Source organism: Schistocerca piceifrons, chromosome 6, assembly GCF_021461385.2.
Source record: "Schistocerca piceifrons isolate TAMUIC-IGC-003096 chromosome 6, iqSchPice1.1, whole genome shotgun sequence".
In the NCBI taxonomy this organism is placed as follows: domain Eukaryota; kingdom Metazoa; phylum Arthropoda; class Insecta; order Orthoptera; family Acrididae; genus Schistocerca; species Schistocerca piceifrons.
Genome location: NC_060143.1, coordinates 456,567,076 through 456,594,585, shown reverse-complemented (window position 1 = coordinate 456,594,585; position 27,510 = coordinate 456,567,076).

The window sequence follows — 27,510 nt, the reverse complement described above, 5'->3', positions numbered from 1 at the left end:
ACACATGATGAAGAACAAAACTGCCAGGTGGGACCTGCCAAGGGAGAGGTCAGAGGATGGAAAAGGAGAGGAGAGCAAGGGGCAGCAGGGGAGGTGGCGGGATGAAGAGAGTAGGGGTGTCAGCATGTACACTAAGAGGCAGGAGACTTGTGGGGCAGGAGGTGAAGAGAGAAGACAAGGCAGGAGGGACTGCAGAGACACTGAAAGGAAGCACAAGAGAGGGAGGGGGAGTAGGAGGGGGAAGCCGCTCAGGAGAAGGAAGGGGGAGGAGAGGGAGCCCTGAAGAGGAGGCAGGAAGATGGGGTTAGAGTTGGTAGGAAGAGTAGATGTCAGGGCGAAGCTCATCATCTGGGAGGGGTAGTTGGTGGAAGTGGCATTGGGAAAGGTGGCGGAGAGTGTGGAGATGGAGAGATGGTGGGACACAACGGTAAAGGCGCGGCAATGCATTGGGGGTGGAGAGGAAGGGAAACACCGGGGGATGAGGGGGATTGGTGGGGTGGATAATATATAATGTGCGGATGTGTTCAAGGAAAAGGAGAAGGTGGGGGAAGTCGATGAGTCGTAGGGGATGCACATGGGGGATGGAAGGCGGATGCAGAAGGCGAGGCGGAAATCCAAGCTATGCTGGCATAACAGTGGATGGGGTGGATCAAGGATTTGTAGGTGTGAAGGATGGTGGAAGGATGCAGACCCCACATCTGGGCAGACAGGAGTTTCAGGAGGCAGAGTCGGTTGTGAGCTTTGTTTTGGATGGCAAGGAGATGGCGAGTCCAGGTGAGGTGGCGGTCCAGGGTGAGGCCAAGGTATTTGAGGGTAGGAGTGAGGTGGATAGGACGGCCATAAATGGTGAGGTAGAAATCATGGAGATGGAAGGAGCAGGTGGTGGGGCATATGATGGTCGCCTGGGTCTTGGAGGGGTTGATACGGAGGAACCACTGGTTGCACCAAGTGGTGAATTGGTCAAGGTGGGTTTGGAGGGTACGTTGGGACCATTGAGGGGTAGGATAAAGGGCTAGGAAGGAGGTGTCATCAGCAAACTGGAGAAGATGAACAGGTGGGGGAGATTTGGGCATATCAACAGGGTACAGGAGATAGGAGAGAGGGGAAAGAACAGAGCCTTGGGGCATGCCGGCAGAGGGATAGAAATTATGGGAGTTGGAATTGTGGATAGTCACATAGGAGGACCGATGGGAGAGGAAAGAAGCAACGAGACAGACGAAGTTGATGGGGAGAGTATAGGTCTGAAGTTTGAAGAGGAGCCCGGGATGCCCGACATGGTCATAGGCGTCCTGGAGATCAAGGGAAACAAAGATAGTGGAGCAATGGGATTTAAGTTGGAAGGAAAGAGGATTGGTAAGGTTAAGGAGCTGGTCGTCGGCGGAGAAGGAAGGCCGGAAGCCACATTGGGTAAGGGTATGGTGGTGGTGCTGGTTAAGGTGTCGGTGAATATGGTGAGAGAGGATGGCCTTGAAGACCTTACTGAACATGGAGGTGAGGCAGATGGGAAGAGGTATCAGAGGGGGATTTGTTAGGTTTACGGAACAGCAGGACACGGGAAGTGTTCCACAGGTTGGGGTAAAATCCATTGGAGAGGAGGACATTGTATAGGATAGCAAGGACAGACAGGAAGGATTGGGGGGGGGGGATTCCTTGAGGTGGCAGTAGGTTACGCCATCATGACCAGGGGCGGTGTTGCGTTTGGAGTGGAGGATGAGTGTGATGTCTTGTGCGATGATGGGAGTGTTGATGTCTGAGGGGGGTAACTGATCCAAGTACTGAAAGATAGGGGCGTGGAGGGACAGAGGTGTCAGTGCGATCAAGGACGGTGGGGAAGAGGGAGTAATCAAAATGAGGATCGTCAGGAATGAAGAAGACCTCGGAGAGGTGGGAAGCAAAATGGTTAGCCTTACTGAGGTTGTCAGGAAAGGGTCGATCGTCATGGAGGATCAGGCTGAGCGAGAGGCAGGCGCTTAAGTACGCTATCGGGGACGCCGCTATTGGCCGCTGCAACCAAGTGTTCCACTGTGGCGCCCTCACTCTAAATGAGGGCCAGGAGGCGCGCGCTGCCACAGCTTACGGCGCGATGGTGCTGAGACCTCTAGGGGTCTTCGACGTCCATGACGTCTGGCGGGGATTCAAATTCCGCGGCGCGTGGTACCAGAAGGTGGATATGGACTGGGGAAAAGGGATGAAAGAGAAAGCCACCCGGTAGAGTTTCACACAGAGCATAATTTAATTATCGCAAATCACAAAAGAAGGCTGCATACGTAGAAGAGACCCTGAAGGCACCAGAAGGTATCAGATTTGTTATATAATAGTAAGACAGAGACTTAGTTAGCAGTTTTTATATTGTAACACATTTCCAGGGTCAGAGGTAGACCCTGACCACAATTTATTGGTTATAAACTGTAAACCAAATCTGAAGAAATTGGAAAAGGGAAGGAAGTTAAGGAGTTGGCACCCGGATAATTTGAAAGAACCGGAGATTGCTGAGAATTTCAGAGCAAGCATTAGGCAATGATTGACTAGAACATGGGAAACCAGTACAGTAGAAAACGAATGGTTAGCTTTGAGAGCTGAAACAATGGAGATAACGAAGTATGAAGTAAGTTAAAAGACACGGTCATGCAGGACGTATTACATTTAATTAATGAAAGGAGAAAATTTAAAAATCCAGGAAAGGAAGCAGGTGAAAGGGAATATAAACGTTTAAAAAATGAGCCTGACAGGAATTCCAAAACAGCTAAGCAGGAATGGCTAGAGCACAAATGTCGGGATTTAGATATTTCACTAGGATAAAGGTAGATACCACCTACAAGGAAATTAAAGAGGGTTTTGGAGCAAAGAGAAGCAGCTGTATGAATGTCAAGAGCTCAGGTGGAAAACCAGTCCTAAGCAAAGAAGGGAAAACCGAAAGGTCGAGGCCGAAGTGGCCGCGCGGTTCTGGCGCTGCAGTCTGGAACCGCGAGACCGCTACGGTCGCAGGTTCGAATCCTGCCTCGGGCATGGATGTGTGTGATGTCCTTAGGTTAGTTAGGTTTAACTAGTTCTAAGTTCTAGGGGACTAATGACCTCAGCAGTTGAGTCCCATAGTGCTCAGAGCCATTTTGAACCGAAAGGTCGAACGAATATAGAGTCTTTACAAGGGAGATGTTCTTGAAGGCAATAGTATAATAAGGGAAGTGGACGTAGATGAGGATGAGGTGGAAGGTATGATACTGCGAGCAGAATTTGACAAAGCCCTGAAAGATCTAAAACGAAGTGCGACCCTGGAAGTAGATAATCTGCCGTCAGAAGTACTGATAACCTAGAAAAGCCGCTACGGCAAAACACTTCCACCTGGTGTGCAAGATGTATGAGACAGGTGAAATACACTCAGACTTCAAGAAGAATGTAGTAATTTCATTTCTGAAGAAACGAGGTTCTGAAACGTGGAGGTCCCGGATTAAATTCCTAGTAGGAGCGGGGATTTTTCCTCGTTTCAGACAGTCTAGGAAGTCCTACGTCTATTCAGCGTGCCTCTAAAACGAAAAAAGGGGGATCTTGCTCGGGAGTAAAAGACGAGAGAGCGAGTGGCCAGCCACCCACCCCCTCCCAGTGCCGAGGCGAATACAAAGGCGGCAGTCGGGATAATGGTACGGTCAGGAGCTTAGGCAACAGACTTTACTTGTAGCCAAAGCATTTGATTCTGCAAATTTTAGTGATGTCCCAGAGCTGATAAAATATTACTGAAGCATAGATATTATTAGCAAATATTTTTTCATCCTATTTAATTATAACGACACATAGCATAATATTAGAAACCCACGGGATGTACGTAATGAAATAGCACCTTAGGAATTGGGAGTAATTACAGCAGCTGTATTACAGGTATCAGTATTAAGTGTACTATAGTTTCTGTTATAATATATAAAATATTTGTCACCCTATAACCAAGAAACAACAACAGAAATCTGCTATGTTTTACGAACGTGTCACATTCCACGGCCGGTTAATGGCACGTACCATCAGCCTTACATTAGCATCACACAATTTTTGATGACATTGTATAGAATCTTTGGACTAGGAAATCCTTCGAGAAATTTGTTATATCAGACATTATTCAATCAGGTTTGTTATATAGGATGGAACAACATCTGCTAGTTCTTCCAACCCAGAAAAAAAAGTTGTATGGTAATTGCAGTATGGAATTGGCAACATGGAAAAAAGAAAATAGTAATGCACTTCTTTCTTCCTGGTTCTTTTTCTGCAAAATACCGTCTGAGAGAAGTAGTTTTTAGTAAAACCATTTTATTACTGTCTTTCTTCTATTTGGTGAGTATTAATTTTCCTAAAGCTGGCGCCACCCCCGCGTCCGGCCATCCTGATTTAGGTTTTCCGTGATTTCCCTAAATCACTCCAGGCAAATGCCGGGATGGTTCCTCTGAAAGGGCACGGCCGACTTCCTTCCCTAATCCGATGAGACCGATGACCACGCTGTCTGGTCTCCTTCCCCAAACCAACCAACCAACCTGGCGCCACACCTGTTACCCATATTGCGCAACTTTTATAACAAAAGATAAGAGTACCTCCAGGACTTGTTCCTCATGCACTAATACTTCGATCCATACCAAGCTTTACCTTCCCTGTATACAGTGCATAAATAGCCTTAGCTAACCTTTGTTTTCCGAACAGCCGTAGCACACCATTAATGTCCATTACCTTTCTCTGCAGATTAATAGACAAATCCACAAGTAACGCGTGCTTGACTGTGAAGAAGATAGTCGTTATAAATCTATTGATTCCATGATGTGTACGTTTATTGTTTATCTCCTGTCATTTGTTTGTATAGGTCAAAATTAAAGGGAGTGTCCACTATCTTTTCTAAGAATAGGATTGTACAGTGACTTGGTAATGTTGAATAAATTAGTTCGTATTTCATATTCTTCAAAGCAGTTTCATGAGTTTGGCTGTTGGCCACAAGTGTATGGACTCATTCAGCCCAAAAGTAACAAATGAAATTTTGAAAGTTTTCTCTGCTTTGCTTCATGCAGTTAACTGTAAAAACTACTTCTGCACACTTTCCCGAATTCCGAAATCTGTACTGAGGCCTAGGAAAAATCATTGCCCCTAACGGTTGAAAGTGTTATGTTATTACGGTATTACTGTGTTTATTATAGGACGAAGCTCATCCACAAAAAAAGAAAAAAAAACTTTGTTAGATAGGTACCCATATACGAATTTTCATTTCATTCTAATCAGTCGATGCTTTTATCCAACCCAACTAAGCTCCGTGTAGAAGAAGATTCCTTATAACAGTTCCCAGTCCTGTTTTTTTACCAAATACTTTCTCAGCCTAATAAAGCCTTTCAATAGGCGTAATGGTCTTTAAGATTTTCTGACACCTGCAAAATGGCACCGAAAGTGATTAATGGAGTCTACCTGACGCCAATTCACGCCGGAAATTCCCGGGTCGCTACTGGCTCACGATAAATGGACCAATCGGTGAACCCATTCAGAAAAGAATGGAAGGCGTATCCCGCCAGTGATTGCTATATGTGGGTCCCAGGCGGGCGTAGGAAAACGGTCCTTCGCGTTAAATTCAGGAGAGGCGTCACGTTTCTATGGATTCCTAGTTACTTCAATTTTATCTGTTACTCATATGACTGGGTAAAAAAGATTTATAGTTTTAATATTTGTAGGCATTCTTCATAATCTGCTTAGCTGCTTACTTAAATGTTATTTCACGTTCAAGGTAGCAATAATTATTCTTCGCGTTTTGCAATTGAATTTTTCTTATTGTGTTACCGAAATACGTTTCAGGTTAAAAGAAAATGAAATGATCGTATGGCATTGTTGGCCTTGAGGCCCCATCCGGGGAAGTTTGGCCACCGTATGCAAGTCTTATTTCAGTTGATGCCACATCGTTCGACTTGCGTGCCGGTGATGAGGATGAAATGATGATGAGGACAACACAACACCCAGTTTATGAGCAGAGAAAATCTTCGACCCAGGCGGAAGCCGAACCCGGGCGTTACAGGCTTGAATTCTACAGAATATGAATACTAAGCGCATCTACGAAATTCTAGTCATTGTTGTGTTCTCGCCAGTGGACGCAACCGGAGCTGGCGCGATGCGGTAGTTCTCGACTGGCACCATGGGCGCTTTGAAGTTCGCCGCCAACCACAAGCGTGGCCCAATCAGCAACTTCCGCGCCTCTGCCAGTGAGGTGGACCTCCGCGTTGTGATAAGCAGTGGCCACAGGGAGCAGTGGACGAATCATGTTTGGCGTTGGCGTATGTCACTTCTAGTATGGAGTTAGAGTGCTGCAGTTCGTAGCTTCAGCTCGTAGTGGAGATCGGCCTGGAAGACTTGGTCTACAAATGGAGCCGGCTATAGCATTCACTTAGGGACAAGTGAGTGACAGTGTGGCGCCCGGGACGGATATAGTCTTGGGATGTGTTGCTTGAGGCTTTCCCGACGGACATGTTGTATATATGGTTCTCGGGCGAGACGTCGGATGTCATAGTGAGAACTCCACAATATTTCGTCAGCGCAACTGGCCAAAATCTTCAGGTGCGACGAACACATTGCTAAGGCAGGACCAGGGCCCCCTATTTATGCCAGTTTCAGGCAGGAAGTGCGCATGCGTGGAGGCGCCAAATTCGATGGCCAATAGCGACGATATCAACTGATAGCTGGAAGGTCAGTAACGCCACCTACAGGATGAAGAACCAAATACTTCGGCGCAAGCGCGGAGGCTGCCGCCGCTGCTCTGCGCTACCATCGGCTGCCCCAGCGACCTCAGTCGGAAGCCGCAAACGCGGAGGCTGCCGCTGTTACTCTGCGCTGCCGTCGGCCGCCCCAGCGACCTCTGTTGGAAGCCGCAACAAAACTGCGCGTTCATGCAGGCGCCTTGATTATCCTCCCGTTGTCAACAGAATATTTATGTTGCTGGCGAATCATCGTCCGTCTTATGACCAATAGTATTCCTCTCTGCTCGAAGCGACTTCAATATGGCCAGTGCTGGATTCCAAGCTGTACTAAGCTGAAAGCCCGTGTCTCTGTTTACAAGATTCGTCGAGCTACGTATTTCCACTGCTTCCTTAATAACACTGTCCCTATACGAACTCGTCGATGCGAGAATTTTTGTATGTTGATAATTCATAGAATGGCGTGTACTGAGACAATGCTCGGCCACTGCAGACTTTTCTGCTTGCTCCAGATGAGTGTAGCGTCGGTGTTCAGTGCATCTCTCTTCCACAGTGCGACAAGTTTGTCCGATGTACGGCATGCCGCAGCTACAAGGAATCTCGTAAACACTGGGTCTTCTTAGGCCAAGGCTGTCCTTAGATGAGCCCAAGAGGGCTCTGAGTTTTGCCGGCGGACGAAAAACACATTTAACTTTATGCCTCTTCAATAATCTTCCTATTTTTGAAGAGACATCGACGAGTTCGTACCGGGACAGTGTTATTAAGGAAGCAGTGGAAATTGGTAGCTCGACGAATCTTGTAAACAGAGACACGGGCTTTCAGCTTAGTACCATATTGAAGTCGCTTCGAGCAGAGAGGAATACTATTGGTCATAAGACGGACGACAATTCGCCAGCAACATAAATATTCTGTTGACAACGGGAGGATAATCAAGGCGCCTACATGAACACGCAGTTTTGTTGCGGCTTCCGACAGAGGTCGCTGGGGCGGCCGATGGCAGCGCAGAGTAACAGCGGCAGCCTCCGCGTTTGCGGCTTCCGACAGAGATCGCTGGGGCAGCCGATGGCAGCGCGGAGCAGCGGCGGCAGCCTCCACGCGTGCGCCGAAGTATTTGGTTCTTCATCCTGTAGGTGGCGTTACTGACCTTCCAGCTATCAGTTGATATCGTCGCTATTGGCCATCGAATTTGGCGCCTCCACGCATGCGCACTTCCTGCCTAAAACTGGCATAAGTAGGGGGCCTTGGTCCTGCCTTCGCTCTCTGCTGACGACCAGCTCCTTAACCTTACCCATCTTCTTTCCCTCCAACTTAACTCCCGTCGCTCTGCTATCTTTGTTTCCCTTGATCTCCAGAACGCCTATGACCGTGTCTGGCATCCCGGGCTCCTTTTCAAACTCCAGACCTATGCTCTCCCCATCAACTTCGTCCGTCTCGTTGCTTCCTTCCTCTCTCATCGTCCCTCCTATGTGACTATCCACAATTCCAACTCCCGTACTTTCTACCCCTCTGCCGGCGTGCCCCAAGGTTCTGTCCTTTCCCCTCTCCTCTATCTCCTGTACACTGCTGATATGCCCAAACCTCCCCCTCCTGATCATCTTCTCCAGTTCGCTGATGACACCGCCTTCCTAGCCCTCTATCCTACCATTCAACGGTCCCAACGTACCCTCCAAACCCACCTTGACCAATTCACCGCTTGGTGCAACCAGTGGTTCCTCCGTGTTAGTCCCTCCAAGACCCAGGCGATCATCATAGGCTGCACCACCCACTCCTTCCGCCTCCATGATTTCTACCTCACCATTTACGGCCGTCCTATCCACCTCACTCCTACCCTCAAATACCTTGGCCTCACACTCGACCGCCACCTCACCTGGACTCCCCATCTCCTTACCATCCAAAACTAGGCTCACAACCGCCTCCGCCTCCTGAAACTCCTGTCTGATCGGACGTGGGGTCTGCATCCTTCCACCATCCTTCACACCTACAAATCCATGATCCGCCCCATCCTTTGTTATGCCAGCATCGCTTGGAATTCCGCCCTTCCCCGGTTCTATAAAGCCCTCCAAATCCTCGAATGTCCATGCACTCCGCTTCGCCTTCTGCATCCGCCTTCCGTCCCCCACGCGCATCCTCTATGACCTCCTCCCCTTCCCCCACCTTCTCCCTTTCCTTGAACACATCCGCACACTATATATTGTCCGCCGCCTTGATCCCCCTCACCCCCTGGTGTCTCCCTTCCTCTCCACTCCCAACCAGTTGCCGCGCCTTTACCGTTGTGTCCCTCCCTCTCTCCATCTCCACACCCTCCATCTCCTTTCCCAACACAACTTCCACCTTCTACCACTCCCGGATGATGAGCTTCGCCCTGACATCTACCCTTCCTACCAACTCTAACCCCCTCTTCCTGCCTCCTCCTCAGGGCTCCCTCTCCTCCCCCTCCCTCCTTCTGAGCGGATTTCCCCTCCTACTCCCTGTCCATCTTTTGTGCCTTCTTTCAGTGTCTCTGCGCTCCCTCCTGCCCTGTCTTCCCTTTTCCTCTCCTGCCCCATGTGTCTCCTGCCTCTTCGTGAACCCACAGTTGCCCCTCCTTTCTTCATCCCGCCGCTTCCCCAGCTGCCCCATGCTCTCCCCTCCTTTTCCATCCTCTCTGACTTTTCCCTCGGCAGGTCCCGCCTGGTAGTTTTATTCTTCGTTGTGTGTGCTCCAAGTGGGTTTTAAGTGTGTTGTTTCGGAGTGTTTTTAATACTGTGGCCAACTTTTAACCTGTGCATGCGCATCCAGTGTCTTCTGTGTTTTAAGAATCGCCAACTGCGTTTTTTAACTTTCTGGTGACTTTTTTAACTGTCCCCAATGAACTTCTACATGTCAGTGTATTTTTACCTCCATTTTCTCCCCTTACTCTGTTTTATGTTCCCCTTTTTTAACTCCTTATGTATGTATTATTTTATTCTTGTTTTAGTTGTCATTCACTCGGCTGAAGAGCGGCGGATTGTGCTGCTGACAGCCCTCCCCTGCCCGTATGGGGCAGGGGCATGAAATCACAATAAAGAAAAAAAAAAAAAAACCTGCCTTCGCAGTGTGTTCGTCGCACCTGAAGATGTTGGCCAGTTGCGCTGACGAAATATTGTGGAGTTTTCACTGTGACATCTGACGTCTCGCCCGAGAACCATATATACAGGATATAGTCTTGTTGACATTGTGTTCGGAACGCACGCATTGACGGACCATTACTATTTGTATCTGTCTGCAAGCTCATCCAATGTGTTGCTGTACAACTTAAGTATTACAGTGCAATAAAGTGTATATGTGTGTGTAAATAATTTGTTTGCAGTGTGACAGCTCCGCCATCCACCTCGGAGCACCTATACGTAATACGGTATATGAGAGGCTTCCTACCCAGACGACCCATACACATCAAACGCAGAACAAAATACTTTGTGCAGTCACATTAATGTGACCATCTGACAAAACTGTGAGACGTGCAGAACGAGAGTCAGTGAGACTCTGCAAGGTACCGACAGAGACGTGGAGTCATTCCGATCACAGTGCCGTGTCCCTCTGCACTACAACCCTCGGATGAGTATCCGTGACGCAAACAGCCCGATCGAAGTGGTCCCACAGATACTTTTTTTTGTAAACCTGGTGAGTTTTTTGGCGAGCTGACTACGGTAAAATGGTCGTAGTGCTCTTTGAGCCACGAAATTGCACTATTAGGTGTGTGACACATTGCATTGTCCTGCTGGTAGATGTCATCTTGCCGAGGAGGCACAAACTACATGAAGGGCATACTGTGTTGATCTATTGTGCCTTCCAGAATGCTCCACGGCCTGGACCCTTCCGGCGATTGTCGCACTTTGTTTGGCTTCAGATGTTACACGCCAACGTCCATTTGTGTGCTGGACCAATGTCCTTGTAAGCACTCGTTTCATTTGTACATCCTTCTTTCCAACCAGATATTCATTTTCCAGTGTTCTTAGCTGGTGGAGTCTCCCTACATTTCCTTCTCCAGAACTCGCTAAATCATAAAACATCTATTTCGTAACCATATAAATTGGTTTTATATCTTCACAGTTACCGCCGGTGGGGTAGAATGGAACTACAGTACATGCATTGCAAATATTCTCCTAGTCTCTAATAGTCTGCTCTGTATTCATGCCTATGTAATCTGCGCTTATACTTGTACGATCTGATAATTCCTATGCACGTATAAACCTCTTACTGCATGTTGTGATTCTTGGTACAGTGATTTTAATCATCATCAGCGGCTCGACTTCAATAATATGTATTCACTAGTTCTCTATGGAATCGATACGCTAGCGGTACCGCAAACCAACACATTCAGTACAGAGGGCGGTAACCGTTTGCTTCATCAGGATCGTAGTTAAGCTGTTATTGACTTCTGCTCCATTTAATCTTCGTGCAATTTTTCTTGCATATTTTGAATCAATCCTAGAAGTGGGCTTCAACCAAATTTTCATTTAGTAAGGGAAGCGACTGGTTAGTGGTTATTCGGTTACATTAATCTCAAAATGTGGTTCTTCAATGTTATCTATATTTATTGATCTGTATCACTGCTTCGAATATGAGGTTGTAGATACAACTTCGATTCTAGTTATGGCAATCACGTTTCAGTTGCTGATATGAGATATATTATTATCTTGTCAGTTGTCTTATTTAGTCTTCTACGTACAAAAGCAACTTCAGTCACACTGGTAAGGTAGGAGCATGTCGTTCAACGTAGCAGCATATTACATAACATTCCCACATTTACACGTAAAAATTGCAGGAAAGATGGGTGGCTATGTGGTTGGTATCCCCAGTAACTGGGCCAGCTTGCGCTGTCAGAAAGCGAAGGGAAACGGAGATTCCTGAGCTGCTTCGTATAACAGCACATTGACGAATATCCAAATTATGTTATACAGTATCAGGATGGTATGTTATCCTTTACTGCTCAAAAGAAGAAATTAATTTTTTCCAAGCTGGTAATATTGAACTTGTTGTTATTGAGCTAGTGTGTGCTGTGTGTCTGTATGTATGTGAAGAAAACAATCTCGAATGGCATCGACTATTCCCACAGCTTACGTAATTTCGTACACATAGTCAAGCTGCGAACTCAGAAGGTTCCCTGCGAATTCTTGCAATATAAGAGAAAGGAAACTTCTGTAGGATCTTCTCGAACTGGAACACTGCCATTCGCATTTGGTCATTCGATGACTGTCTGCGAGTGAAAAATGGCTCTGAGCACTATGGGAGTTAACATCTTTGGTCATCAGTCCCCTAGAACTTAGAACTACTTAAACCTAACTAACCTAAGGACATCACACACAACCATGCCCGAGGCAGGATTCGAACCTGCGACCGTAGTAGTCTCGCAGGTCCGGACTGCAGCGACTAGAACCGCACGGCCACCGCGGACGGCGTCTGCGAGTGAAATGAGTTCTTTTTACAAGAGAAAACTTCCTCTTTTGACCGTGTAATTGAAACAGGTTCAACATCAAACATCGACCACCATATGTTCGAAGTCGTATACAAGCTTGCAGTACATAATAGTTCATCACAGAATCCTTTGATCAAAATTAAATACGCGCAATTAGCTTTGAAATGCAACAGACTATGTTATGAACGTTACTAAACTCCATTACATATCGCTTGTGAATATCAAAAAACATTGATTATCCAATATGGCGGCTAACAATGACTGTTTCATTGAAACATTTCCTACACGTCCTCTCGTTACCTTGTCTCGTAACAAAGCCCTCTCACATTCCGATTTTATTACTTTTCCTTCTCTCGCCATGGAGCAATGCTAAGTCAATGAATAAACATTTCGCTCGCACAGGCGAACCGCGCCACTTCGCGATAAGTTTTCACTTTAAACCAATAACAATAGAAAGGTCGTTGAACTGATCACTCTCTTCCGGCACCTAGTACAGGCCAAGGGATATTATAATGGCCACTGTATCTGATTTCGTTTAGCAAAGCAAGCTGGTGTGAATTGGCTCAACAAATAAAACGTGTCGCGAAGTTAAAATGTGAGATAAATTAATGAATTTAGCTTTGATGGACTATTATTCGACACCAAGGGCTTGAAACAAATGTCTTAGATGAGCAGGGGGTAACGAACAGACAATGGCAAGAACACAGGGGCCCGTCAGAAATAAAAAATGCAACTCACCAAAAATTACCGAATTATTACATAAGACATGGTTATCAAAATAATTATATCGACTTCAAGAAATTATACATCTGGATCAGTCTCGACTTAGGCATCATGTGAACTACTGCTGTACATATGGACAGACACACAAAGAAATAAGTTAAACTAGAACAAAAAGTCTCACAAAAACGTATCAAATTTCTTAGAATCATTTTTAGAAAACGATTGGACACTTCAGCACACGCTAACATGATACGCGTTCTCAGAACAGATTACACACCCACATGGTGAACACTGTAAGTCCAGTGTATGTCACGAAGAAACTGTCCAAACTTTGTAAAATAACCGAAAAAAAGACTATAGTCCGACTTCTACCTCCTGCAGTCAGCATTTAAGATGATCAATGGTGAGGACCATAATTTAGTGATTACTTTATAACATCATAATTATTAAAACTGGACTTCTTCTAACACTTCCCTGACTGAATTGACTCAAAACGACACATTACGAACGTTCTCCACGATGACCAAACTCATTTTTATACCTGTCATTCACCACATCAGCAAGAGCTCGTGTGCAGCGTCCGCAGCTGAGGCCAGCTTGTCTAACACTGCCCAAGCATGGCGGACTTATGGTAACCACGTCTCCTCGTTGAAACTGCCCACAGGGTAAACTCTCCCATTGGCTGTAGCCACCTGCACCATCTACTCCCGACTCCATCTTTTCCGAATCCTTCGAGCAATGTCTTTGCTTATATTTTGATAAAACCAACTACACTCTATCTTTGGCTAGTCCCTCATCTGTCTATATCCCATCTCGTTAAAGTACCATGAACTCACACACTCATGAAAGGATACAGCCAAGAAATGGAAATATGACACATTAAAATAAAACAGTGATGTGTCCATTTTCATATCCAAAGACCGTATATCATGAGAATTAAAACACCATGCCATGCAAATCGTTTAAGGGGATCCGGAACGATCCATCTACTCCATGCTAATTTTAGCAAATAGAAGGAACATTTTTTCTAAAACCATTGAACATATTGCTCTGAATTTTGGACTACATGTTCAGTGAATATTTCTCTACAAAGTTATAATGCCATGTTAAGAAATATTTATTGGTTTTTGTTTTACAATTTTTTTAAACAAATGCTTATTTTTTTCTCTAAAATTTTGCACTTTTTCTTCTATAACTCTTGAATTATACAATATTTTTTTACAGTTTGTTATAAAAACGAAGGAAAAAAGTAAACAATATTGTGTATAAATTTCATTGATATACTGTTAGCAGTTTTCGAGAAAATCTTCCTCAAAGATGAAAATTTTAAAGTTATGGCAAATGGCTTCCAAAGTTTTTTAATACGTTCCTGCCCCTTATGGTGGATTATCAGCATCCTCTTCTTTTTCCAGTGTTAGTTTCCTTTTCACTGGTCTTTTCTTCCTTTTTCCTGCTTGTTGTAGGGTTTTGTCTCTTCTTCCTGCACCTCCTAGTCTTCATCAATTAGGCGCATTGTGGAAATGGTGTTGTGTTCTGCTTGGAAACCTAAACGTTTCAGAACATCACATTTGATGATGTTTCCTTCATTGTATGTTGCCACTGCATCATACAATCCAAAATGCAATGTTCTTATATGTACAAACACTCTTTTGGGAATCCTAATACAAATTAAATTATTTGCTCTTTCACTTGGATTTTGTGTTTTCCCATGTAAACACTTTTCCAATAAACTTGGCTGTGATAAATCTCTGAATATGGGCTTAATTACATCAATTACAGCATTTGGCAAACTGTTTTTATGGGCATTTTCCTTTCCTGATTGGTACCTACACCATGAGTCATCACCTGTGGGGCACAGTGCATGTTGTGGGTGCTCATTTGTTGATGCAGTATGAAAAAATAATGCCCACACTGCTCCATGCATATGCTCAATGCTTCTTGTATTTTGCCTAATTGTACACCCAGAATACCTCTTCAATCTATCAATTCCTTCATCTGTCAATCTTCCTCTTCCTCCAAGGGTCTTACCATCACTAAGCTTTTGGGATCCTAATGTCTGATTTAGTTTGCGCAAGTGAGCCTTCATGCGCTTCTGCACATGTGCAAAAGCATTCCTGTTTTTTAATTTGAATTTCATTGCCATAAGGTTTGAGCTCCTCTACGGCTTTATATCCCTTACAATCACCATCTCCTAGATAGTTAGTGTATCGTAAATTATACCACTCCTGTGATCTGGAAAAAATTGCTTTCACTCCCTCTACTTCCACTGCTCCACTCGTGCCGTGAAAATTTGCTTTACAGCTTTCACTATGTTAGTCCTTGATATTGCCCTTACATCTACAATGTTTTGAGAGAATAGCAACATCAATTACTTAGCAACTGTTTCCACTGGTAGCTGTCACAACTCCATTTAGAGATTTATGACCTCTACGTTGCCATGATCCATCTAAAGCAGCAGTTAAATCTCTACAATTCCCATTACCTGTCACAGCTTCTTCAACTGCTTTCTTCATTGTTGCTTGAGCAATATCTTCAGCAGAAGATCCCACCAATTTATTATAAAATCCAAACTTGGTTGGTGGTTCTGGCAAATCCCTGCAGCACTGCCCTTGCCAATGCAACGCAAGCCATACACTAGCCTAACATTCATATCATACACTTTCTTTCCACTATTACCACTACGAGGAATACTGTTAGAATCAGAAAACGAAACTTCTGCTGCATATTTTTTACACTTCAGTAGCATTTTACATGCCAATCCAATGTGTGAAGTTATTTTCAATTCCAGTCCTCTTTCTTTGCAAACTTGGCATAATACGTTATGTTTCAAAATATTAGAGAGCAAGGAAATGTTAATTATTTCATTCACGTCATTACTGTCACTTTCATAGTTTTCAAATTTTTCTTTGCTGTCACAAAGTTTCTTGCTGGAAGAAGTTCCATCACCTTCATTTGGAGTAGTCGGTGAAGCAGTCTGAGCAGCATCTCCCTTCGAAACAACAAAAGATTTCGTCTTCCACTCATTGTGCCTTTTCTCAAACACTCGATTGCTGAAACGGGGCATATTGATATCCACAAACTAATACGCAAAACAGGTACGAGCAAAATTCGTCAAATACGCAAAATTGATCACCTAAACAACACAATTGATATCCACAAACTAATACGCAAAACAGGTACGAGCAAAATTCGTCAAATACGCAAAATTGATCACCTAAACAACACAAAGCAAACTCCACAAGTCAACACACACAGTATAGCGTTTATGTTTACCGATATGAACAATCAATTGCCACAAAGATAAAGCCACACAACGTTGGAAAACGAAACACTGTCTAATTTCGCAAAGATACCCTGCTTGCAGCCAGAGAGCTGGGCCATCAGAGGTGACACACTGAGTCGCTACAACGTTTACGCGGCCTGCCAACTTTGTAGCAATAAAAAACACATTTAGAATTCACTTAGAAGGGTGAAACTTGATTTGTTTTATTCAGGAAACTCCAAATAATTTTATAATGAAAAAAACTAAAAAACGTTAATTTTGTCATTTTCATCGTTCCGGCTCCTCTTAAATGGAGCATAATAACAGTATCGATTCCAGCCTTCGTCGTCAATGAACAGAAGTCAGCATGAGTGCACGAACCAGGCACCTGCTGCAGAGGCCCGTGCCCAGCAACGTTCCCTGAACGGTCGTTGAGGAGACACAGTTGGTAACCTGTTTCCTTTTCTGGACTGTCAGTTGCTCAATAGTTACACGTTTATTCGCCGCTACACATGTCCGCAGCCGTCGTTTTCCCCCTGTCTTATCATCTACGGCCCGTGGTGCACCACAGCTGCCCTGGCGCCAGTTTCGGGTAGCGGCACTTCGTCACGCACGGTGTACTTTAACAACGACTGCACACGAGCGGGTCACACACTTGGCCGTTTCGCAATGCTTCTTCCCTTGGCTCGAAAGACCCATATTGCCTCTTGTGGACATCAGATACGACGCTCTATTTCCACATTATGGCAACATCTGCACATTTTTCCGCTTCACTGTGACATGCTTTATATACGGTCCACTGCTAGTGCTGCCACCTGCCGAGTGGGAGTGGTTATTACACGTTGTCGAACATAGGCGGTGGTCGCATTAATGTAATTGGACCGTGTAGTATCAATCAGGAAAAAACCTATTTATTTTGTTTGTCCGTAGAAAACTTAAAATCTAATGTAATTATGTCAATCATGATTCATAAAAGAGTAATAAAATTTCATCTAAAAATGTGAGTAATAATTATTCTTATCTGGAAGGTAAACATGACCAAGCTAAGACGTGAAATATATTATTGTTTTAGTTTGTAGCCTTATACACAGAACCTCGTAGCATTTTTGTCTGCTATTTGGAAGTTTGATAACCACAGTCATCGACAGAGGGCGAGAACGAAGTAACATGGATCAACGAGGATGGCAGAATGACGAGAGAGAGCTATCGTGCTTGGACGTGGCCATGACCAAACTGTGAACGAAGTTGCCACGTTTTTTTGATGTATCTACACTAACTGTTTTATTTGTTTATTAAGAACGGTGTACCATTTGCATTCATGTAACTCAGCGTAAATACAGTGGTGCTACAAAACTGACAAAGATCACAGACGTGTGTCACTCCTTATCTCTGACGGTCACTTGCAAAATGGAGAAGAATTACTGCTCGTAGTTCAAAATGGTTCAAATGGCTCTTAGCACTATGGGACTTAACATCTATGGTCATCAGTCTCCTAGAACTTAGAACTACTTAAACCTAACTAACCTGAGGACAGCACACAACACCCAGTCATCACGAGGCAGAGAAAATCCCTGACTGCTGATAGTGAATGCAGCTCCAGTTCAATAAGTTTCGGAATGAACGACATGAAAAGACTGTATTTTAAGGACATTAAGCACGGCAAAACATAAATCTTCAGCCGTTCAAAGCGCCAAACAACACGGAAACTTCATTATGCATATCTGTACGGCTTTTAAAGTCTGGAGACTACTGTCTGATGTTTTTCCTTCACTTTTTACTGCAGAAGTATAATTTAAACCAACTACTGAAGAATTTGAACAACTGTGGAATCCAATTACGCCATGTGCTTCTCAACTGACGGGAGCAATATTTGTTGTGCGTTCCATTCATCGTCATTCACGATATCAAAATAATGACGTCTGTGACATCTTAAGCTGTTAAAATATGGCGATTCTTTCGTTTTATTTGTTTATTAAGAACGGTGTACCATTTGCATTCATGTAACTCAGCGTAAATACAGTGGTGCTACAAAATGTGTCTTTGTTTCAAGCTACCAACAATCTAGGACGTACAAAACTTCGGGACGTGGTTAAATATGCTTAAATGGTAAGAGGCCCTGCGAGAGCCCACCGCCATCTTAGCATCCGCCATGCTGGATTCAGTTCAAATTTATTCAATGGGAGGGGTTTTATGTGATACTCATCTTAATATTGGAATTTGACGAGAAATACAGTGGTGAACTCCGTTTTGCCAATTATTTGACAGGTAAAATGTTATGAATGATTTGTTATAATACGTGCAACTCGTGTTGAATCACGACACGAATGGCACGCAACACACTGCAAAACAAAGTACACTTTACTTAATGTATTCCACAAGCTATCCTTGTCCGTAAACTCATTTCCACTCATTTCCCCCCCCCCCCCTCGGTGTATGTTTGCATGGAGTGACAGTATCATAGGCCCCGGTAATCCTCTGTTCCAGGTGCTGCACCTCACAAGTTTTCAAAGAATACCCCACAGACTTCATATATCCCCCAGGTAGAAATCTACTCGGGTCAAACCAGATGAACATGGCGACCACTCCACGTCACCATGATGCCCAACCCGATAACCAGGGAACTGTGTATCAAGCTGTCCCCATTCACAGGCACCATAACGGGATGGTGCACCATCCTGGTGAACGTACGAAGGAAATGTCCCGTCTTCGTTGACAACCATTGACATCACCACCTCGTCCAGCATCTGCAGGTAGGTCGCAGCATTGAGAATTTCCGTCAGAAAGATCGGGCCAATGTTATGCATTTCCCACATGCCACACCGTACCATCACTTGCCGACGTCCTTGAGTACTGCAGTGTTACGTCCACTTGGGTTGTCCCATGACCAGCGTGCAGGTTGTACTGTTTGACCTCCGCATTAACTTAAGAATTCGCATTATCTCTCAAGAGTATGTTGTAAGTACTATCGTGATCGGTGGCGTGTTGAACCAACACCCCCTCACAAAACTGCAGCCTCGATCAGCGTCGTCTCTCGAAAGATGTTGTGGAGTTGCATTTTGAACGGATGCCACTTCTATCGCTGTTGGATTCAGTGGGTAGTTCTCCGAGGAAAGCTATGCTGATGGGTGTTTCGCCTGATACCTTGGACGAGACTCGTGACTACTGCTGCTAACACTTCTGTGGATGAAATCTGATCAAGTGCTGTGCGTGGACGGCCGTTACAAGACTTATCCTCCACAGAATCCGTTTCTTGAAACTTTTTCATCAATTTCCTGAGGGCACTTTCAACGACGGGTTCCCTGCCAGGTTGTCGCTGGTTGAAGTCCCTGCTAATTGCCGTGGAACTCCGGCCATCAGCTAGCAGGATGATTTTGTTCCTCTCTTCTCTCGTAGCGTCATGTAGTCCTTCACATTAACGGCACAACTGCAACGACTGGAACAAAACGTGCTCTGGCTTCAGCAAGCTGCATGACAATTTACACGTTTAGCAGCAAATGTTGCGTTACTTCTTACGTATCAAAGATATTACGAAACGGATTTCGCCATTGTGTTTCTCATCGAATTCTACCCTTTCTAACATGTATCCCATGACCCCCTTCCCCCTCCCCCCCACTATCACACTGAAGAAATGTGAACTGAATTCAATATGGCGGAAGCCAAGATGGCGATGTGCTGTCTCAAGTCACTCAAAAAGTTTCCCACACGCCCTTTCCTTATATCAGTATCCAGAGCGTCCCTGCCTCTTGCCATTTTCGCGATATTTAGCCAAGTCCCGACTTTTGGGATAACTTGTATGTTACCGAACGGCTGACACCCACCGTCACCTGATATCACTTGCAGGTTGTCTACCTAACAGCTTCCACAGGTAACAAAACTTCGATTTGAAGTATTCCACATAATTGTTGACAGAGTTTATAAATTTAAAATCCTTTCATAATCTGATAATTAAGAGGTATGATGATGATGAGGTCCCATACTCCGAGGAGCGTTGGGGACGATGCGGGAGACCTGCACCTCCGTACGACGCAAAGCCCTAGTGGAGGTCGTCCGTCATTGCCTTCTTCCGACCGTAATGGGGGTGAATGATAATGATGAAGACGACACAACAATACCCAGTCATCTCGAGGCAGGGAAAATTCCCGACCGCGCCGGGAATCGAATCCGGGACCCCATGCGTGGGAAGCGAGAACGCTACCGCAAGACCATGAGCTGCGGACATTAAGAGGTATAATACTGTGTTAAAGGTTTAACACAACAAGTCAAGTATTACAGCTAGAAACTGTGTATCTCTCGAGGTGCCGTTAACTTGTGGGCCCAAGTTACCCAGACAATGTTCATTGAGGTTTTTGAGAACCAGAGGACTTAGCGACTATGCACACCCTTCTGAAACTTTTTCTCACTTACACCCACCACAATATAACGAACGGAAAAAAATTATCGCTTACAACTTTCTTAAAGCTTCAGAAATGGGAAAGACGTTTCAATTTATGGCATCTTCATAATTATATCTGTTCGCAGCACACGGTATCCACATATACCACTGAACGTACGTGCAAAATTGTGTCACTGCAGCGGACACAGTTCAGAAGATAGAAACATTTAGATGCATGAAAATCTAGTACATTAACGTATAAAGAACTTGCCACGTTTTTGGATTGCTAGCTATGCTTTTGTCTTTTTCATTAGTCTATTGAAGACAAATCAGAAACCAACTTTGTATGTCCATCCTTTTGACAGGAGGTCTTGGGGCGACAGCCGTTTACTGCTGTGGAAAAATGAAATTTCTACATCTGTCCTTACGATTTTATTTATTCTGTATCCGCCAGTTTCGGCGCTTCGAGATGGCGCATTGAGGCGCCGAAACTGATTGCTACAAAATAAATAAAATCCTAAGGACGGCTGTAGACATTTCAATTTCTCACAACAATATATTTATGGTCTTGAATCATCATCTATAAAGGCTTTCCACGCTAAACGTCAAATATTTAACGCATTAACTCATTCGTATTCAGACATTTCAAGCTCTTTTATAGATGGGAGTTTTATTAGTTACAGAATAGTGTGTGTGTGTGTGTGGGTGTGTGTGTGTGTGTGTGTGTGTGTGTGTGTGTGTGTGTGTGTGTGTGTGTGTGTGATTTTCGGAGGCGATGGGACGGGTTACAGATTAAATGCAGGCAAACGGGTCTTACCTTTCGAGTACCCCTCGTATTGTATACTATAAGGATTGGACAAAAATATGGAAACATCACAAGGGACGCATGCTTCATCATAAATAAAGATTACAGCTAACTCTGCAGGTTGTGCTGATGCACACTACTGACCATTAAAGTTGCTACACCACGAAGATGACGTGCTACAGACGCGAAATGTAACCGACAGGAAAAAATGCTGTGATACGCAAATGATTAGCTTTTCAGAGCATTCACACAAGGTTGGCGCCGATGGCGATACCTACAACGTGCTCACATGAGGAAAGTTTACAACCGATTTCTCATACACAAACAGCAGTTCACCGGCGTTGGCTGGTGAAACGTTGATCTGATGACTCGTGTAAGGAGGAGAAATGCATACCATCACGTTTCCGACTTTGATAAAGGTCGGATTGCAGCCTATCGCGATTGCAGTTTATCGTATCGCGACACTGCTGCTCGCGTTGGTCGAGATCCAATGACTGTTAGCAAAATATGGATTCGGTGGGTTCAAGAGGGTAATACGGAACGCCGTGCTGGATCCCTACGCCCTCGTATCACTAGCAGTCGAGATGACAGGCATCTTATCTGCATGGCTGTAGCGGATCGTGTAGCCACGTCTCGATCCCTGAGTCAACAGATGGGGACGTTTCCAAGACAACAACCATCTGCACGAACAGATCGACGACGTTTGCAGCAGCATGGACTATCAGCTCGGAGACCATGGCAGCGGATACCCTTGACGCTGCATCATAGACAGGAGCGCCTGCGATGGTGTACTCAACGACGAACCTGGGTGCACGATTGGCAAAATGTCATCTTTTTCGGATGAATCCAGGTTCTGTTTACAGCATCATGACGGTCGCATCCGAGTTCGGCGACATCGCGGTGAACGCACATTGGAAGCGTGTATTCGTCATCGCCATACTGGCGTATCACCCGGCGTGATGGTAGGGGGTGCCATTTGTTACACGTCTTGCTCACCTCTTGTTCGCATTGACGGCACTTTGAAGAGTGGACGTTACGTTTCAGATGTGTTACGACCCGTGGATCTACCCTTCATTCGATCCCTGTGAAACCCTACATTTCAGCAGGATAATGGACGACCGCATGTTGCAGGTCTTGTACGGGCACTTCTGGATACAGAAAATGTTCGACTGCTGCCCTGGCCAGCACATCCTCCAGATCTTTCACCAATTGAAAACGTCTGGTCAATGGTGGCCGAGCAACTGGCTCGTCACAATACGCCGGTCACTACTCTTGATGAACTGTGGTATCGTGTTGAAGCTGCATGGGCAGCTGTACCTGTACACGCCATCCAAGCTCTGTTTGACTCAATGCCCAGGCGTATCAAGGCCGTTATTACGGTCAGAGTTGGTTGTTCTGGGTACTGATTTCTCAGGATCTATGCATCCAAATTGCGTGAAACTGTAATCACATGTCAGTTCTAATATAATATATTTGTCCAATAAATACCCGTTTATCATCTGAATGTCTTCTTGGTGTAGCAATTTTAATGGCCAGTAGTGTATTTGTACCTATGAAATGCTCCCAACACGCTGAAAGTGTCTGTAGTGGTCTGACGGTGCTCTGTGCAGTTAAGAGTGCATTATGTGGGACCTAAGTGAAGTTGAACGTGGTCAAATTGTTGGGGCTCATATAACGAGTGCCTTCATAACCAAGGCAACCGAAGATGTAGGTGATTCAAGAGGCACCATATCAAAGACTTATACGGCATATTGGCAAAGCAGGAAAACATCATCCGTTAAGTCACAAACTGGATTAAAGTGTCTATTGAGTGATCGGAACAGACGCTCATTGAAGAGGACGACAAAAAATGGTTCAAATGGCTCTGAGCACTACGGGACTTAACATCTGTGGTCATCAGTCCCCTAGAACTTAGAACTACTTAAACCTAACTAACCTAAGGGCATCACACACATCCATGCCCGAGGCAGGATTCGAACCTGCGACCGTAGCAGTCGCGCGGTTCCGGACTGAGCGCCTTAACCGCGAGACCACCGCGGCCGGCTAAGAGGACGACAGCTACAAAACGTGCAGGGTGATCTGGAATTACAAAACCACTCATCAGTGATGCAAATGCCCGTTGTACAAAAACGTGGGGCCGAAGCCATAGCCGGCCACTGTGACCGAGCGGTTCTAGGCGCTTCAGTCATGAGCCGCGCTGCTGCTACTGGCGCAGGTTCGAATCCTACCTCGGGCATGGATGTGTCTGATATCCATAGGTTAGTTAGGTTGAAGTAGTTCTAAGTCTAGGGGACTGATGACATCACATGTTAAGTCCCATTGATCTTACAGCCATTGGAACCATTTGAACCGAAACCGTAAAACCTGCAACAAGCAGCAATGAGAGAAAGCCTCTCCGGCGGATGAGTCTTCTTTGGTTGGTTAATTTGGGGGGAGCGGACCAAACAGCGAGGTCATCGGTCCTATCGTATTAGGGAAAGATGGTGAAGGAAGCCATGTCCTTACTAAGGACCCGTCCCGGCATTTGCCTGAAGAGATGTACGGAAGTCACAGAAAACTTAAATCAGGTTCCTCCTGGATGCGAGTCCAGTGTGCTAACCACTCCGCCACCTCGCTCGGCTGTGGGTCTTGTTACACGCTGTTTACGACTTCTGACAGGGTTTAAGTCCCAATAGTGAAACGAGGCGGGGATTCGGTGATAATCTGGGCAGCCTTATAGTGGTATTCCAAGGGCTACTTGGTTGCTCTGCATGGTAGCGCTACTGACAAAGATTATGTGACCATTTTGACTGAACAGTGCCATCCCATTGTAGGAAGTTTCCCAATGGTGATGCGGTGTTCCAAGTTCACCGGGCCCATTTTTATACAGCTCATGAGATCTGGTTTTGTGTACACGATAATGAGTTGTGGTATCTCTCCCGGTCACCAGAGGCACTAGATCTCACTCTTATGGAGCGACTGTGGTCGCCCTGGAGAGAAATGAGCGTGATAGCTGTCCACCTTCATCGTCAATCATCGTCGTTCCATGAACTTACCATTATTTTACACCAAGAACGGTGTAAAGCTTCCTTTAAAACCATACAGAGCCTATATTTAACCACTCCGATACGACTGGAAGCTCTCTGAAGTCTTTTTCCTGCATCATATTTGGCACGGTAATGTGTCGTGTTTGTGATGTTTCCATGATTTCGTCCACACAGTGTAGTAGGCCGCAGGGCACGGAATGGTCTCAGGGAGTCAAGTCCCTGGGCTGCAAAGTGAATACACTTGGGGGAATTAGTTGCGTGCCGCCTGGTAGGTAATGCAGAGACGGTATCGCGTGTTATGGAGTGCCGGCGCCTGTATTGTTCCACTGTGCGACGCGCGGGACGTCCGCAGGGGCCGCGCTGCTTGAATTATTGCGGACCCGCGCATGCATATGTTAGCGCCTGCTCGCGAGCGCCGAAACTTGTGTTATGCAAATGGACGCGGCCAAATGTATTCGTAATGCTCGCCTTGGTCACCGCTGACATGGTACGCGCATCAGCGTGGAACGGCCAATCAGCCCCGCGCATAAGCTTCACTCTGCTTTACCCTTTCCACGTACGATCTGTATCAGTGTCATGACGTCGTACTGAGTACCCACGTTCCTACAGATCTTATTTCTTCCTACCATATGAATTGCAAATTGTTACAGAGCATTGCCGTTTAAAGTGCGCTTTTCTGTGAGAACAAATTAAGTTCTCAAAGACGTAATCTGCGTGTATCAGCCGGCCGCGGTGGCCGAGCGGTTCTAGGCGCCCAGTCCAGAACCACGCGCCGGCCGGTGTGACCGAGTGGTTCTAGCCGCTACAGTCTGGAACCGCGCGACCGCTACGGTTGCAAGTTCGAATCCTGCCTCGGGCATGGATGTGTGTGATGTCCTTAGGTTAGTTAGGTTTAAGTAGTTCTAAGTTATAGGGGACTGATGACCTTAGAAGTTAAGTCCCATAGTGCTCAGAGCCATTTGACCCATTTGAACCCGAACCGCGCGTCTGCTACGGTCGCAGGTTCGAATCCTGCCTCGGGCATGGATGTGTGTGGTGTACTTAGGTTAGTTAGGTTTAAGTAGTTCTAAGTTCTAGGGGACTGATGACCTCAGTTGTTAAGTCCCGTAGTGCTTAGAGCCATTTGAACCATTTTTTTGCATGTATAAACACTTTGAAAACCTGTCAGTACATTAGATTTCACCTGGTGAGTTCACAAGATTTTAATACCCTGAAATTTCTCCCTTCATATTAAATTTCACGCATAAGTGAAACAGAAACGGTAGTTAGACTGTATACTGAGGCGACAAAAGTCACGATAGCGATACGCACATAAACATGGCAGTTGTATCTCTGACACGAGGTATAAAAGGGCAGTTCACTGGCTGTCATTTGTAATCAAGTGATACATATCCAAAGATTTCCGACATAATTATGGCCGCACGACGGGAAATAAGAGACTTTGAACCCGGACTGGTAGTTGGATCTGGACCCACGAGACATTCCAATTCTGAAATATTACAGAATTCAAGATCAACAGCATCAACAGTGTGCCGAGATTACCAAATTTCGGGCATTACCTCTGGCCAGGGACATTGTAACGGTCAAAGACCTTCACTTGACGACAAAGAGCTGCGGCGTTTGCGTAAAGCTGTAAGAGTTAACAGACAGCGGCGCGGGATTAGCCGAGCGGTCTGGGGCGCTGCACTCATGGACTGTGCGGCTAGTCCCGCCGCAGGTTCGAGTCCTCCCTCGGGCATGGGGGTGTGTTATGAAACGTCCCCTTAGAAAAATTATACATGACTGTTTAAACTGACACACAATAATTTTTAGCGCAACGCAATCTGACTTTCAATAATCCTTACAAAAGAATGGCCCTGACTAACATTAACTTATACCTTTCACAAATCACTTACCTCAATAAAATCTTCCTTACTCGAACTACTGCAATACAGCGAGCGCCACTACTGCCAGCTAAATAAAAGATTCAAACTACGGAAGGCACTAACTACTGATAGGCATAATTAGCAAATGAAAGATTTTAATAGAGAACAAACAATGTATTTACCTTAATAGTGTTGAAAAATCATAATATACACAGCAGTTCATGACATCCAGTCTTACAAATTTCAAAACTCCGCCATTTCTCTCCCCACATCCACCACTGCTGGCGGCTCACCTCCAACTGCGCAACGCTACGCGGTGTCAACATCCAGCTGCCCAACACTAAAGTGGCACACAACAATGCAAACTAGCCACAAACTGCCCACAGCACAGCCAGTGATTTTCATACAGAGCACTATGTGGCGGCGGCGTTACCAATATAAGAACCTAAACAACCTACTTACAATGTGTTTGTCCTTGGGATAATTTAGGTTAAGTAGTGTGTAAGGTTAGGGACTGATGCCCTTAGCAGCTAAGTCCCATAAGATTTCACACACATTTGAAATTTTTGTTTTGTTAACAGACAAGTAATACTGCTTGAAATAAACGCAGAAATTAATGTGGGACACACGACGACAGTGCGTTGAAATTTCCCATTAATGGGCTACGGTAGCAGACGACCGACGCAAGTGCAGCTGCACAACATCGCCTGCAGCGCCACTCCTGTGCTGGTGAACGTATCCTTTGGGCTCTTGACGACTGGAAAACTGTTGTCTGGTCAGATGAGCCCCTATTTCAGTTGGTAATAGCTAATAGTAGGGTTGGAGTGTGGCGCAGACCACACGAAGCCATAGACTCAAGCTGCCAACAAGGCACTGTGCAAGCTGGTGGTGACTTCATAGTAGTGTAGGTTGTGTTTACATGGAATGTACTATGTCCTCTGGTCCAACTGAACCGATCATTAACGAGAAACAGTTCGGCTACACTGATACAATTTGCAGTGATTCACGAACTTCATGTTCCAAACCAAAGAAAGAATTTTTATGGATGACAATGTGCCATGTGTCACAACTGTCTGCAATTTGATCGAAGAACATATTGGATAATTCGAGCGACTGGCGCTCCCGATCGCCCGAAATGAATCCCATCGAACTTTTACGCGACGTAATCGAGAGGTCAGTTCCTGTATGAAATCCTGCACCAGCAGTTATGGACGGCTATAGAGGCAGCATATCTCAATATTTCTTCAAAGGACTTTAGACTTGTTGAGTCCAGGCGACGTCGAATTGCTACACTACGTCGGACAAAGCAGGTACGATACGATTATTAGGTG